Raw genomic sequence first — 14,901 nt, forward strand, 5'->3', positions numbered from 1 at the left:
TCTTTCTTGCCTTTTGTTTTTAGACAAAGGATGTCTTTAAAGACAGCAACTAAACAAAAGCAAATCATTAAAACATCTCAACAGATATCTGTTCTCCAACGTACTTTTAAAAACACTCACTGGAATGTATGTGTGGTGTAAATGTTTCATAGTAGTCTAGGGCATACAAAGGAATAGTCTAAAACTGGAAATGTTGTTTTTGTCAACTTCAGTAATTAATCTGCAGGTAAAGTTACCCCAAGTCAACAGAAGATCTGAAAGCATCATTTGAATGGGAGAAAACTGGGGTGCTTTTCATGGGATAGGGATGAAGGTCTTATTAGTGATGATGATGGGGGGGGAGGACTTAATTTCATCTCTCTGACATATGTGCTTACAATGGCCAACACTAGGAAGTCAGGAGGAGCCCACCTCATGTCCGCACTGTTGCTTATCAGCAGGTGCTCTAGGCATTCTCTGCATGGTCACTGCTTGTTACCACGATCCTCTCACACTACATTCTTTTCCCAGCAACCAGATGAACACCTTGTGTAGCATTAAAATAGGTCATAGGCCCCTGGTGAGGTTGTCACCAAATCTTGGTTCCATTCTCTCCTTCACCTCTCACAGGAAGACAGAGAGCAGGCCCATGAAACTAGGACCCTATCCAATATGACTCTACAACCCTTTCTTGTTCTCACTCAGCCAGCTTCCTAACACTATCAGGCATCCATAGCTGCTCACCAAAGTCATCTGTGCAGCAGGTGCCCCCTACATGCTCTGCAGGCTACTAGTGTTTTGACGCTGGTAGGAAATGGAAGCTCCAGTAATGAGTTTAGTGGCTCCCTTCGCTCACCTTTCCTAACCACGCAGAGCATAAGTGATGGGCTTCCTTTTGCAGGTCCATGGCAATTTATGTCCTTATAGTTTAGGGCATTTCTAGAATCTAAAGGTAGTAATTATAAGCTATGAGAAAAGAGTTCTAAGGGACCATTGCATTGGTCCCTTATAGCCTGCATTATAGCCTACGTCCCTGACGTTATGAGAGCAGGATAACTGTGAACCCCAGTGGAACTTGCCTGCTCTTAGGAGGGCAGGAAAATATTGGTGCAGAATGTTACACAGTCACGAGCTTAGCCACCCTTACATTGGCTCAGGCAGGACAGGGAGAGACATGCAAGGCATTTCCAGAGGCTCCATCCTGCAGCACCTCACGGCAGAGTCAGCCAGTGGCTGCCAGACGCAGAGCCTCTCCCTATTCAAATATTCAGAATCGGGCACAGTGTGGATGTGTGCATATGTGTGTTAAATCTCCGTCTCCCCATTGTGCTGTTTGTTTACTCTTTTTCCTTAATATGTTGTAAAAACCTCAAGTTGTCTTCTGTTCCCGAGTCCTCTGAGAAGAACTGGTCTCCTGGTCCATCCAGTGGGACCAGGGTATCAGAGGAGTGGTCACAAGCATGGCTACGTTAAAGGCAGCCTTGTGGACTGCTTTCATTTAAAACCAGCAGCCTGAATGTTTTTAATGTAATTGATGGGGGGAATTTTTATAACACCTGTATAGCTATAGAGGCTATTAGATCTACTGCTAAAAGCATGGGTAAAGCTTATACACAGACCACTGACTGACTAGGCAGAGGAGTAAGGCCTGCCTTATCTTAAGAGACACTGTCTACAGCGTGTCATACAACGGCCCACGAAACAATGCTTAGTGGCTGACTGTGGCATTGGGCACCTAACAAAGCTTTCCGAATAAATTACTGTGCTCAGGAGAGATGTACTAAATGCCTCCCACTACAAATGCCCTGACTTTTAAACAAGTTTCCAGAGCATTTTAGAACATATTATATGAAAATGTCAGAGAGGCCTTAATAATAGCTCAAAATATATGGCTGTGAAGGTCAGCTTCAGAACAAAAGCAAAGGCAGCAACAAAGAGCAACCGATGTTAAAGAAAAATATCAAAAACCTCAAGCACAGAGTCACCTGGGGAGTTTATTAAAAAAAAATCCTAAGAAAAAAACCAAATGACAATACTAGTGATCAAAAATGCCTTCTCAACTTTGTTCTGAAGGAGAGCCTTGTTGCCTAGAGATGGTGCAGAACCAACCCTGTGCAATTGCGCGTGTCCATGGGAGGAAACCACGCTGGAAGAAGGGACAGCTGGTTGGGTCAGTACTACTTGCCTGTAATGGCAGCTTTCAGGAGGCTGATGCAGGAAAACCATTAGTGTGGGCTAGCTTAGCCTACACAGTCAACCCTGTCTATGATAACAACAAAAATAATGGTGCTACTGATGATCATGATAAAGACATCGACACAAGCAACTTGAAAAAGTCCTGGACACCAACTCAGAAAAGAAAGGAGCAGGTCTGATCACATTTATCTTGCAGGGATTATCTGTGTTTGTGAAGAATGTGGCCTGTGGTGTTCTTTCTGGTGCCACCTCACATTTTGTGTGTGTGTGTGTGTGTGTGTGTGTGTGTGTGTGTGTGTGTGTGCGCGCGCGCGCGCGCGTGCGTGCACACGCCTCTCTGTCTCCCTCTTCCTCTTCCTCTCTATCCTTCCCTTTCTCTTCCCCTTGATTATGGGGAATTGCTTTCAATTCCTCTCTAAATATTTGGTTGAATTCTCCAGTGGAAGCATCTGGTCCAAATATCTGTTTCTTGGGGAAGGTGATCAGCTTCACCTTGATGGAGTTCCCTTGATTTTTGTCCCCCACTCTCTGTATTCAGAGCTCCACAGGGCTCTTCTGCAAGAAGTTGGCCATGGCCTTTTTCTTTCCCAGTTCTGGCAGTTTATGTCCTTTTCTCTTTTTTTCCCCTCAGGAGTTTATGTACAGGCTTGTCAAAGTTAATGATATTTACAGACAGCCAGCATTATGATTTGCTTTTACACGTCTCTGACACATTGATGACTTACAGACTGTTGTTTTTAAGTATTTGAATATGTTTCTGTTATTGTTCAGTAATTGATTGCTGTTTCCCTCCCCCTTTTTTTTTTGAGACAGGGTCTCTCTGTGTTGCCTTGGCTGTCCTGGACTCGCTTTGTAGACCAGGCTGGCCTCGAACTCACAGTGATCCACCTGCCTCTGCTTCCTGAGTGCTAGGATTAAAGGTATGTGCGTGCCACCACGCCCTGCTGACTACTGTTTCCAATTTGGTTGGAAAACATACTTTGAATGATTTCAGTTCTTATCAGTTTGCTGTGGTTGCTTCATAGTCCAGGTACGGTTTGTTTTGGCATTATGTTAGGTCCCATAACCCTTTAAATTAAACTCCATAAGCTACTGTCCAGTGGGATGTTCCACACGCTTCTTGTGATTTGTGCTGCCTGGTTTCTCTCGGCTCCATCAGCTTTTACCTCATAGATTTTGTGGTTCTGTGCCTGGTGAGCACACACACACGCATGGGCCAAGTCTCATTGGCCTGAGAGGTAGCCGCCACAGTCCCTCCTGTTGTAGCACTCTCTGCTTTCAAGTCTACTTGATCTGACAGTTATTCCTGCTTTCCTTTGGCCTGAGACACACAGTATAGATCATGTGGTATGTCTTTTCACGTCCAACTGTGTGGTGACATTTGACGTAGCCTTTCTGTAGACATCATAAGGCTGGGTGGTACCTGTTGCCTGTGTAACAAACTTCGCTTGTTCATTCATTCGTTTATTTACCCACTCACTCAGCTTCCAATTGATGGGATTTGTGATGCATCAGGTTTCACCTGTCATTTCTTACCTCCTGCTTGCTTCCGGTCTCCTTAGTGCCATGTTATTTGGGACATTGTTAGCAACCTGTTCTTAATTGTCTGACGGGTTTTGAGTTTTGTCATGGCTGGGCTCACTCCACCTGCATTCACAAGGCCTCCCCCACCTACTGGTGCTCACATGGTTTAAGGATTTTGTCTTTGTACATTTGGGCTCAGACTGGACAGTGGAATGGATTTTACTTCAACCATGACATGTGACAACCTCTACCCCTCTCTTCTCTTTCCCTCAACACTCTGGGTTCCTGTGTTTGCCATTTACTTTTCTGTTTAGAGACATTTTCCATCTATTCCTTTTAGGCATGTCTGCCAAAGACAATTTATATTAATTCCCCCTGAATTAGGAAATGGCTTGAAAGATATTTTTGAAAGGTATTTTCAGTGGCTATGGATTCTGTAAGACAATGTCTTTGTTCTGACAATTAAATATTGGAGCCCTTCCTCTGCCATCGTTTTTCATAAGAAATTTCATAAAATCTGAATTACTTTACTCTGCAATCCTCTGTTACTTCTCTCTACCTTATTTCAAGATATTTTTGTTTTTATCTGATTTTCTGAGGTTTAATCATGGCAGGTCTTGGTGTGGGCTTTTTTTCTGTATAGAGTCTGCACATTTTTCTTTTCTTTTTTTTTTTTTCATTTACTCACTTTGCATCACGATTGTACCCCCTTCCCTCATGTCCTTCTGGTCCCACCCTCCCTCCTTCATCCCCCAGAGCCTTCCTCTGCACATTTCTTAAATGCACAGGCTTCTATCTTTGAAAGTTTGAGCCATAATTTCCTCGAGTACATTTGTCTTTCCTGCTTTCTCCTCTCAGGTCTCTAGTTGCAAGCACCAAAGCTCAGGCTGTGTCCTGAGCTAACCTCCCCTCCAATATATGTTCTCTCAGTTACCCAGATATGCAGGTTTTGTTGTCACAAATTTGGCCCGAGGCCCTCCCTCTGCCTTTATTTGGCTAAGCTTTTAATTCAGTCATAATAGTTTCGACATCTCCATTTTGCATTTCTTCTTTCTTTCTCTCTTTTGTTTGTTAGATCTCTTTGTCTATGCTTATGATGCTTTATGAGCTAGAATATATTCACACTTGCTTTTTGAAGTATGTATTTTTTTAAACCACAGCTGCCCTCAAATCTTTCTCAAATAAGTTTCGCATTTCTGAATTTCAATGTTGGCACCTGAGGACTGTCTGGCAGTCTCAGATTTTCCTGGGTTTTGGCATGACAGGTGGTTTTCTTTTACAATCTGGGGAGTTTTGTATTATGAGACCAATCTTAGGCAAATGTTCTGTTTTAAGCAATTTCTTGACATTGTTTCAGCAGGGGTGGGTGTGTGTCAAGTATGCTAGACACTTAATTCCCCTCTTGGCTTCTATGTATGCTATGACTTCCTTGTTTCCCCTGGATGAAGGTAGAAATTCCGACCATCCACTTGTATGCTGTGAACCCACCTAGGAGGGATATTTGTGTTTCCCTGTGGCTGGTTAAAGTGGAAATCCTGGCTCAAGAAAATTTTCTACCTCAAAACCAGAACTATAAAACAGGCCCAGGGCTTTGAGAACACCATGGCCCATAGAATCCTGGTAAGCAGGCAATACCCATCATATGCCTGGAGCCATGGGTTGCAAAACAACCTAGCCTATCTCTTACCTTGAGACATATATGTGTAATTACAAATTAATAATAACTTAAAAATAATTATAACAATATCTGCATCTGATAAACTCCCTGGCCCTATTCTCTACTACAAAAACTTCTTCTCAGGTCCTGCATGGGCCACTTTCACGTACACTCAGATACGGAGCTACAGGCCTGTGCTCATCAACCTCTTAGACCAGTAAGATTATTCTAGCTGTTTTAAGTTGACTAGTTGCCACATAGATGACTTCCTGTTTACTAGGTTGCACCTTTTGCATTGCGCTCTTCTGAGTCTGCCTGTTGCCAGTCCCTGGGTTTCGTGATCATGGCCTCTTCAATTCTAAGTCTGAGAAGGTGAGACAGAAGGAAAGCCAGGAATGAATCACTTGGCTGTTTCTGTCCCAAGGTCTCTGGCTAGTCAGTTTCTGCTATTGTTTGGATGTAACTGTCCCTAGAAAAGGATATGTTGAGCATCTGGTCCCTAGCTGGGGACCCTATTTTGGGAGGGTACAGATACTTTATGAAGTAGGACCTAGCTAGAGAAGCAGATCACTAGATTGGAAGATGTTTTGTCCCTGTCACTTCCAGTCTCTCTGCCTGCTCTGTGGCTGTCATGAGCTAGGCAGCTTTGCCTGCAGACTCCCCCATGATGCTCCGCCTCAAATGACTATGGACTGACTCCCCTGAAACCGAGAGCTAAAGAACATTTCCCTTCTGTGGCTCTGCCAGGTGTTCTATGGTGGTCACACAGAAATTACCAATGCTTTCCCATGTCCCCGCTCAGAGCTACCCTGTGCATTATGTGTAACGTCTAGGATTTTATGCTACTTAGAACCAGAAAGGGGCCCTGTGTTACTTTTTAGAAGTAATAGCTTTATAATAGTATTTACAAAAATTTTATTTCTAGTTCTTGGTCATGGCATAATGTCCTGATTTAATTTAAAAAAAATTAAAAACAAATTTACTGCTATTGAAAATTTTCTGTGGTTTTTCTGTGACAACCAACAAGATTCTTAGTTCTATATGCAGTTCAATCTAGAACAGAGAACAAGCATGTGGCAAGGTTTTCCCTCCCTTCCGTGTAGCCACCATGGTTCTGTCTACTGCAAGTCTACACAGGAACACAGGCGAGCACACTGCAGCTGGGTGCATGGTGGGCTGTGGGGCCAGTGGGCTCTGCGTGCTTCTGTCTGAGCTATATTTGGGGAGGGACCATCTCGACCTCTGCTTATCCTGAGAAGTGAGTGAGCCCTTTGCCTGCTTCCATTTATCAAGCATATTTTAATTATTAGTTACAGGGAAGGACATACAGAGATCCTGTCACACTCGAGATGATAGGGCAGACCCTGTCCTCATAAGAAAATGGAAAGAGTGGATTTGCAGCTGGCCCGTTCACAGACATGTCATCCTTACTAAGTGTGGATCGCTCGCCAAGGCTGTGGAGAACCCAGTGTATGGGTGCTTTTCCATAGACTGCACAGGAGAGAGAGAGAGAGAGAGAGAGAGAGAGGAGAGAGAGAGAGAGAGAGAGAGAGAGAGAGAGAGAGAGAGAGAGAGACCCAGGCTCAAGCAGATCACTATGAGAACAGCAGATCTTGTACTGCCCACTGTGCAGAGCTGCAGGCTTCATCTGCTGGCTACTTTTGGCACAGTGTGCCTGTTGCTAATCAAGACTTCCAGGGCCTGGGAAGGCACAATCAGAAAGGTTCTGAATACCTGCCTTTGCTTTCATCTCTGAACACCACTCCAGAAAATTACATGTGTGGTAGTAGCAGGAAAATCAAGATAATTAAGATTAAAATAGCTCTTTGTACGATGGTGGGTTGTGAACTAAATCAGACTGTGCGAAAATGTAGTTTTAAATAGCACATTTGGGTTCATTTTCACATATTAAAAAATATTCACACTCTGGTACCATTAAATAAACAAAGGCATGAATATTAGCTTTTGAAATATCATAGAGAACATGGCAGAATGTTTAAATGGAGGCTGATAAATACCAAAGGATCTGAGGAGGTAATTCTTTTCATTGAGAGGAGCGGGAAGCCAGGGGCTGTTTGGAGACACCAGGGTAGGGATGACACTGAAAAGCAGCTGCAGCAGCAGCCCTTCTCTGTGCAGACCTCAGGCAGCCTTCAAGCCTGCATGCATTTTAACCACTTCCTCATTACAGTGGGAGAACTAAGCTAAGTTCTGCAGATTATGCCCTCTCAGTAGCCTAGGAGGTGGGCCCCTTAATTACATTTTGAGATGCACAGCTTGCCAAAGCATAAGGAGGTGCTCGCTCTCCTTGTCCTAGGGCAGGCTCTTCACTGTGCGGCTTCCTATACCACAAGAGATCAAAGACATGGTCTTCAGCTGGTCACATCTCTTCTAGTTTGTAATGTGCTCCCCTGGAAAGTATGCTGTGATTGTCCACCAAGTGAACACAGTGCTAAATGGGAGGCTTACAGTGATGAATGTGAACATTAAATACAGAATACAGATAGTCATCCAATATTATGTTTTGATGGACTAGAAAAAAAAAATGGAATCAAGACCTAGAAAAAGGCAGAAGATAAGCAAGATAAAAGAAGAAATGTAAGTAAAGAAGAAAATAGAAAAACAACAGAGGTCACTTACAGACTCAAAATTTAATCTTTAAAAAAGATTAAAAAAACAAAACAAAACAAAATTTTAGCTAGATTGATGAAATACAAAGAATACTCAAATAGCCAAAGTCAGAAATCAAACAGGGCAAATAGTTACTGATTTTGCAGAAATAAAAATACTGGAAGAACGTACTAAAAGTTATACACAAATAAATTAGATGAAATGGGTATGCTCCTATGAGACACACAATGTTCTAAGATCGAACCGTTAGAGGTTGAAAGTGGGGACATTTACTTAGCTAGTAAAGGTGCTGAGCCAAAGCTACTAGCCCAACCCAAAGGAAAACAACAGGCCACAAGTTCACTGATAAATCCTACCAAACACCTAAAGAGGAATGAAAATCTCTTAAAAACCTAAAGGTTGGTATTTCCAGACTTGTCCTCCGAGATCTACATCATCCTGGTGCAGAAGAAAAGACCCTCCCAGACAAGGAAAGTAAAGATCAGTGTTTCTAATGGATATGGGTGTACAAGCTTAACACAAAACATACACAGCCAGAATTAAACAATGCATCAAGACCATCTTATACCACAACAAAGAGAGTGTGACATCAGAAAATCCATCAGTGCCCTGCATTATATTAAAAAAGGATGGAGGAAACGTAATCATTTCAACTGATGTTAAAAAAGGTATTGGCAAAATCCAACACTATTCTGTGATTAAAGCCACAAAAATCACAGATATAAACATAATAAAACAACCACATGAAAGAAAGGCTGTATGTGAAATCCCACAGCTAGCATCAGTGGTGAAGGACCATGAAGGTTTTGTCTAAAAGAAACAAAAGGCATACAAATTGGAAATAGAGAAAACATAAAATAACTTTTGCTCACAAATGACAGGAACTTATATGCAGAAAGTCTTAAGAATTAAACAAAACTGAACAGTATTGTTCACATAGAAAATTAGCAATGAAGGTCGATTATGCTTCTACATGCCAATCATGGATAGCCTTAAAAGGGTGCTAAGGAAATGATCTCATCTGTAAGTGCATCACAATAAATAAAACACATAGGAGTAGAATAGAACTAAGTAACAAAATACTGACCAATGAATAAAGCATTCAAAATAAAATATTTAACCAAGGAATTGGAAGAGTCATATACTTAAAACTTAGGTCATCTTGTGTTCCTACATCAGGAGATTTAATATGTTAATCTAAAGGGTTCATTCTACTCTGAGTTACTGGAGACCCCATTAAAAGCGTGAGATACTTTCATGCGATTATAAAAACCATTGCAAACAGGCTGTGCTCTAAGTTATCCCAGTTATGTAAACTCCTGCTTCTTGCGGTTGCCTCCTGCGGGGATGGGGGGGCTGGGGGGGGGAACTATGCCTGATTTAAAGACACTTCATTTTATTTTATTTTTTTTTTATTTTTTTATTTTTTGACACTTCATTTTAAAAGCAGCATTTCATTCCAACTTGAGTGTAAACACAGAGAGGCAGAAGGACTTGCTATGAACTTAAACTTTACCCATCTACACACTCTAGAAATTGGTTTAAACTTTCTAGTTACCAACCAGTTACCAACATTGAAACAACCCCCAGGGATAAACTCTCTTGCTTTCATTTTATAGATAAGGAAACCAAGGCAAAGACATTATTTAAAACTGGGTCAACAAGCCAGACATGGTCGTGCACGCCTGTGATCCCAGCACTCAGGAGGCAAAGGCAGGCAGATCTCTGTGAGTTCAAGGCCAGCCTGGTCTATAAAGTGAGTCCAGGACAACAAAGGCTATACAGAGAAACCATGTGTCAAAAAACAAAAAACAAAAACAAAAACAAAAAACCCAAAAGAAAAGAAAAACCTGGTCACAGTTTTCCAGCTGGTAATGAAGCCAGTGCCCAGGCCTGGTATCCTTTTGCATCTCAGGGTGTGCCTGGTGATACAGTGAGTAATGCAGGGCCACTGAATAGAAACTCTTAAGACCATATCTTTTTTAGCCATAAAATCCCATCAAAGAAAGCAACACTGCTGCCGTTTTTCCCTCACAGTGGAACTGTCATGGGAGACCTTCGTCACAGACGTTATAGCCTGACCTTTGAGGCTCAGAACAATAGGATGGTACTATGTGTGTATGTATGGCCTTGCGCATTGTGACCTTGGGCCTTCTCTTGAGTCTTCTGAACGATGTCTGCAAGGAAGGTGTTATTAATAGTGTTCTCATTTGGCTTCCCAATCAATGGTATTTTATTGCTTCAATTTTCCATCTCACACTGGTTGCTCAGTCCAGAGCTGCTTGCTCCTCTCTCGCTGTCTGAGCCCACTGGCATTGTGGGTACCAGGAATCTGCCTCAGCCCACTGGCATTGTGGGTACTGGGACTCTGAACTTCATGGGTAAAGTTGAGTGCTCCAGCATTGTCTGCCAACAAATAACATTGCTGCGGATATATCGTAATCAGTACATCTCAGGAGGAGCCCAGAGGGCAAGGCCCATTGCGGATCTCAAACCTTTCTTGTTGCTGACTTAATGAGTACCTCCTGTGCCAGCAGGGACCCTCACTTCCTGCAACTCCACTATCTGTTCTAAGCAGTAGTCTTCAGAAATAGAAAGTTAGAAGCCATTCACAATATTAAGTCTTCACAATCTCTCACAGAGGCTCTGGGCTCTCCTTGGTGTCCTCAGCATGAAAGTCTCATGGTGGTGTCAATGTTCTCTTGTCCCACGGGTGGCTTCAAATATTATTTCCACCACCAGTATCTGTGGATCCCAACAGTTTGGGTGTGGGGCAGTGAGAAGATCCACTGGAAGGCATGGCTTCTGTGCTTTCCCCAAGGCCCATTTATCTCTGAAGCCCCTGGCTCTGAATGAGAAGAGAGCCAGGGAACAGGCTCAGGAAGAAGGAAATAAAAAAGAACAATAGCAATAAGAAAGGCCATTTGTTGACAAATTGTCTTTTAAGCTGGTTTTCTTGCTTGGGCTTTTGTTGTTGTTGTTGCCAACTTGACACAAGCTAGAGTTATTAGAGATAACATTCTACTTGTTCGTAAAAACATTATTTTAAGTAAAAAAAAAATAAAAGCAAACCAATTTTCTTTATTCAGAGAATATATGACATATTTTTTAAAAGATCCATATACAAACTATAATGCAACCCATTTTTAGGGTGCTTTGTAAGTTTTGGGAGTAGCTGATCTGTGAAAGAGTTACTTGAAGACTTGGGGTTCTAGTGACCAGGATGCTGGTTACCCTGAGTGTGTGTTCTGGAAGGCCATCTGGTCTTGACTGTTAGGCACATCACCAGGTCCCACACCATCCACCAGAATGGAAGTGCTAAAAAATGGACAGCAGAAGCCTCAAGATGAAAGCAATTAATAAAATCTAATTTTGCAAGCTCTTCTGGAGATGGGAATGTTAATTGAAAAGTTGATTTAAACCCTAAAATATATTAAGTTGCAGAAATAAAAATAGTACCACCAGTAATCTCATTAAATTAAGCTATGATGGGCTTTAGAGAAATGCCTTGCCAAACCTATGTTCCAACATCATTTTGGATAATATTCAGAGAAGCGATTGTGCCAAGAACAATACTATGTAAGAACCTTCATCACCTCACATCAAGATATATTCTAGATTTAATCACTGAGCCCTCATACAATGACATTATCCTAGACTGACCTCAACTTACAGAAGAGCCACACAGCAGCTGTGGGTACCTGGAGTGGCGACACAGCACATGATGGCCCTGAACATTGGTGGGTTGTCAGGAAGCCCAACAGGGGCCTGTACAGATGGAGAAGATGGTTGTATTCAAAGCATGGTGCATCTAGTGCGCTGGGACCCAGGACAGGACAGAACTCCCAGTGGCATCATGGTAGAGGTGTCTATCAGAGAACAAACACACTCTTCAGGTCTGGCTTTGATCCTAGAAGAGAGCCTCATGGAAGGATGTTTGGCTGCTCCTCAGGAATCCTGGTTCTTGGATGTGTGACATGAATCACTGAAACTCAGTGTGGAGTAGATGAGAGACATATACAGAAAAAAAAACAAACAAACCCCTGGTTCCTAGATATTGTTCATCAATGCTGATGGACACAGGCAAATCACACCAGACCAGAGCCAGGACAGTAGCTGGAGTACTCAGGGTAAAGCAGTGGCCAAGAGGACACAGGTACAAACTTGTGTCCCTCCTTGGCAAAGGAGGATCCCAGCAGCTTGAGAGGGCACTCAGCGACTACCCTGCCTGCATTCCTGAGAATGTGGGGTCCATAGTGAGTGTGGCGTGTTGGCTTTGAATCTGACCTCTGTAACTGTTCCTGTCTTCGTGCCTGTGTTCTCTGCCTCCTGCTGATGTTTTAAACTTAGCACAGGCAGGATGCCATAATGTACAAGGGGAGTGCAAAAGGCTTCAACAAAGAAGAGCACTGGGAGCATTGGAAATCTAGAACTCCATCTGGCTCTGTTAGTGGTGCTAAAAATGAAGAGAACAATACTTTTGAAGCAATGTGTTGGTCTAGTATAAAGGACAAGAGATGCTTTTGAAGATGTATATCATGAAAAGAAAGGATCGTAAGAGAAATAGATGGACCCTCTTGTTGGCTGTATTAGTTACTTGTCTGCCGCTGTGATAAAACACAATGAACAAGGCAACTTATAGAAGGCTCAGTTTACGGCTCATGGCTTCTGGTTCTAGAGTCTATGGTGGTAGAGCACAGGTATCAGGCACAGTGGATAGAAAGGAGAGTTGAGAGATCATACCTTGGACTTCAAGCAGGAAGTAGAGAGAGGGAATTGGGAATGATGGGTGACTGTGAAGCCTCAAAATCTGCTCCCAGTTACGTATTTTCCAGCATGGCCAGACATCAGCTTGTGGCTGAGAAGAAAAACTTAACCCAACTCAGAGGCCTTGAGCCAGCTTGAAGCTCAGCATTCTGAGAACACTGATAGACTTCAGATTTCAAAGTGTGCGTGCGGCACTCTTAGACACTGTTTCCAACTGAAAGAGTAAGCAAGCTCAAGATTGCTGAATGAAGAGTAAGAAGAATCCTTCATCCAAAAGGAGTACAAGGGAAGATACAAGAGAAGACACATAGTGCTACGGTAGTTTTCAATGAAAAATGAGAGTTTTATACTTTAATGTAATTCAGATACACCAAAACTTTTTTCTAATAGATGCACATTTATGTCTTTGTAAAATAGGATTCCAGGCTCCTCTATGGTGCCTAAAATGGGGTGTGGAGGAAAGCTACTGAAGACGTGTCACTCCAGTGAGTAAGTTGGGTATACATGACTCTACTGCACGTACCTGTTACAATCATATTCATTGCACTTAGGTAATTGCTATAGTGCATTTCTCAGTGTCTTAGCTAAATGCTATAGACTGAGTAACCAATAAAGATGATTATGCATTTATTTTTATTTTCTGTTTGTGTGTGCACATGTGTACACATTCATGGGTGAAGATCCACGTGCATGTGTGTATGGAGGCCGGAGGACAACTTCATCAGCACCCATCAGATTCCAGCAACCTTCTTTGTAGACAGGGTCTCACTGGCCTGGAACTTAGCAAGCAGTCTTACAGAAAGCTCCCTTGCTGTCATGGAGCCCCAAGGATCCACCTTTGTCTCCCTAGGGCTGGGATTACAAGTAAATTGCCACACCTAGTTTTGTTTTAAGGGGGTTCTAAGTATCTTACTCAAGTTCTTATGATTTCAGTGCAGGCACTTTTCAGACAGAGCCATCTCCTCAACCCAGAAAGGCTTATTAAATTCATGTTTTTGGAGATCTGCTGATCCATCAATGAAGGTTATCTCAGTGACATGGATGCCACGGAGTCCCATAAGAGCATACAAGACACCGAGGCAGTCTAACTGGCTTTCCCAAAAGCCCCAACTCTATAAAGTTCATAAATCCATCAACCTATCAACTTATTAATCTATGAATGAATCTACCAACTAAAGCAGCATCCTTGTAACTCCATCCATCATCTTTTAAGTGCCCTTCTTGGTCTGCCTTCTTAACACCTGCCAAAGAGACGATATACACTCAAGATACATTTTTAACTCCAGCAACAATTATCCAGAAACAGAAAGTTCCAGAAAGAGCATAGTGTATGGAGTGTGTATGAAAGTCTGTTCTGCAGTGGCTGGAAATCTTTCTCCTGGAAAAATAATATTAGAAATGATAGCAAAGTCAGAAGGCTGAGCTGTCCTGTGCTGGAAGTCGAACATCGTGGCTATAGAGAGAAACGAAGGGCTGCACACCTGCCACACATTACTTCATTTTGTCCACACACTTGCTCATGATAAGCAAAGACCCTAGTATGGTCAGGGCTTGGGCCTGAGAACTAAATCTCCACTTAAAACAAACACTTGAAAACAAACAAACAAACAAACACTCTTCTCTAAAATTTCCTCTTGTGTAAGTGCATATCGATCTTACTCAGAATGTGTTTGATTTCACACTAACTATGAGGCTGTGAGTGCTACATCCTCGGGTGTCCTAGGGGTACCTTCTGGTATTCTCAAACAACTACTGTGTGCTGTTACCTCACACTGTCACAGATACAAAATAAGGCAGCCAGCAGCAGAGTCCCTAACATGCCTCTGTTGCTGTGATTGGACCATATGTGACACCATTCAGATGAGAACATTTAAATACCCCAAGAGTGAGTTCATGTTTGTATTTAGGAGAGAAGAGTAAGGGTCAATGGTCATAGGCCAATTTTTCAGTTCAGGTGCCATCTTGGGCTGACAGTGTGCTGTCTGACTTCATCCTGACATGTGGCCCCTGAGAAATGCAGACCCTGCAGCTCAAGGTGATGGTATAGTAAGTGTCTGCTGTAAGGAAAGCATGCCCTACTGAAAACACCCTGTTACCTCTTAGAAGAAGGTTTAGAAACAGATGGAAGACACTGAAAGGAAAACCAA

The 14,901-nt window shown here is 42.6% G+C and overlaps 1 protein-coding gene across 4 annotated transcripts in view; it reads right to left on the bottom strand.

Annotated features, from left to right (window-relative positions):
* The window catches only part of Sntg2 (syntrophin gamma 2), a 206,040-nt gene that overhangs the window by 21,220 nt on the left and 169,919 nt on the right, over window positions 1-14,901 (bottom strand). The gene's annotated exons all lie outside the window — the stretch shown is intronic.

Source organism: Acomys russatus, chromosome 1, assembly GCF_903995435.1.
Source record: "Acomys russatus chromosome 1, mAcoRus1.1, whole genome shotgun sequence".
Lineage (NCBI taxonomy): Eukaryota > Metazoa > Chordata > Mammalia > Rodentia > Muridae > Acomys > Acomys russatus.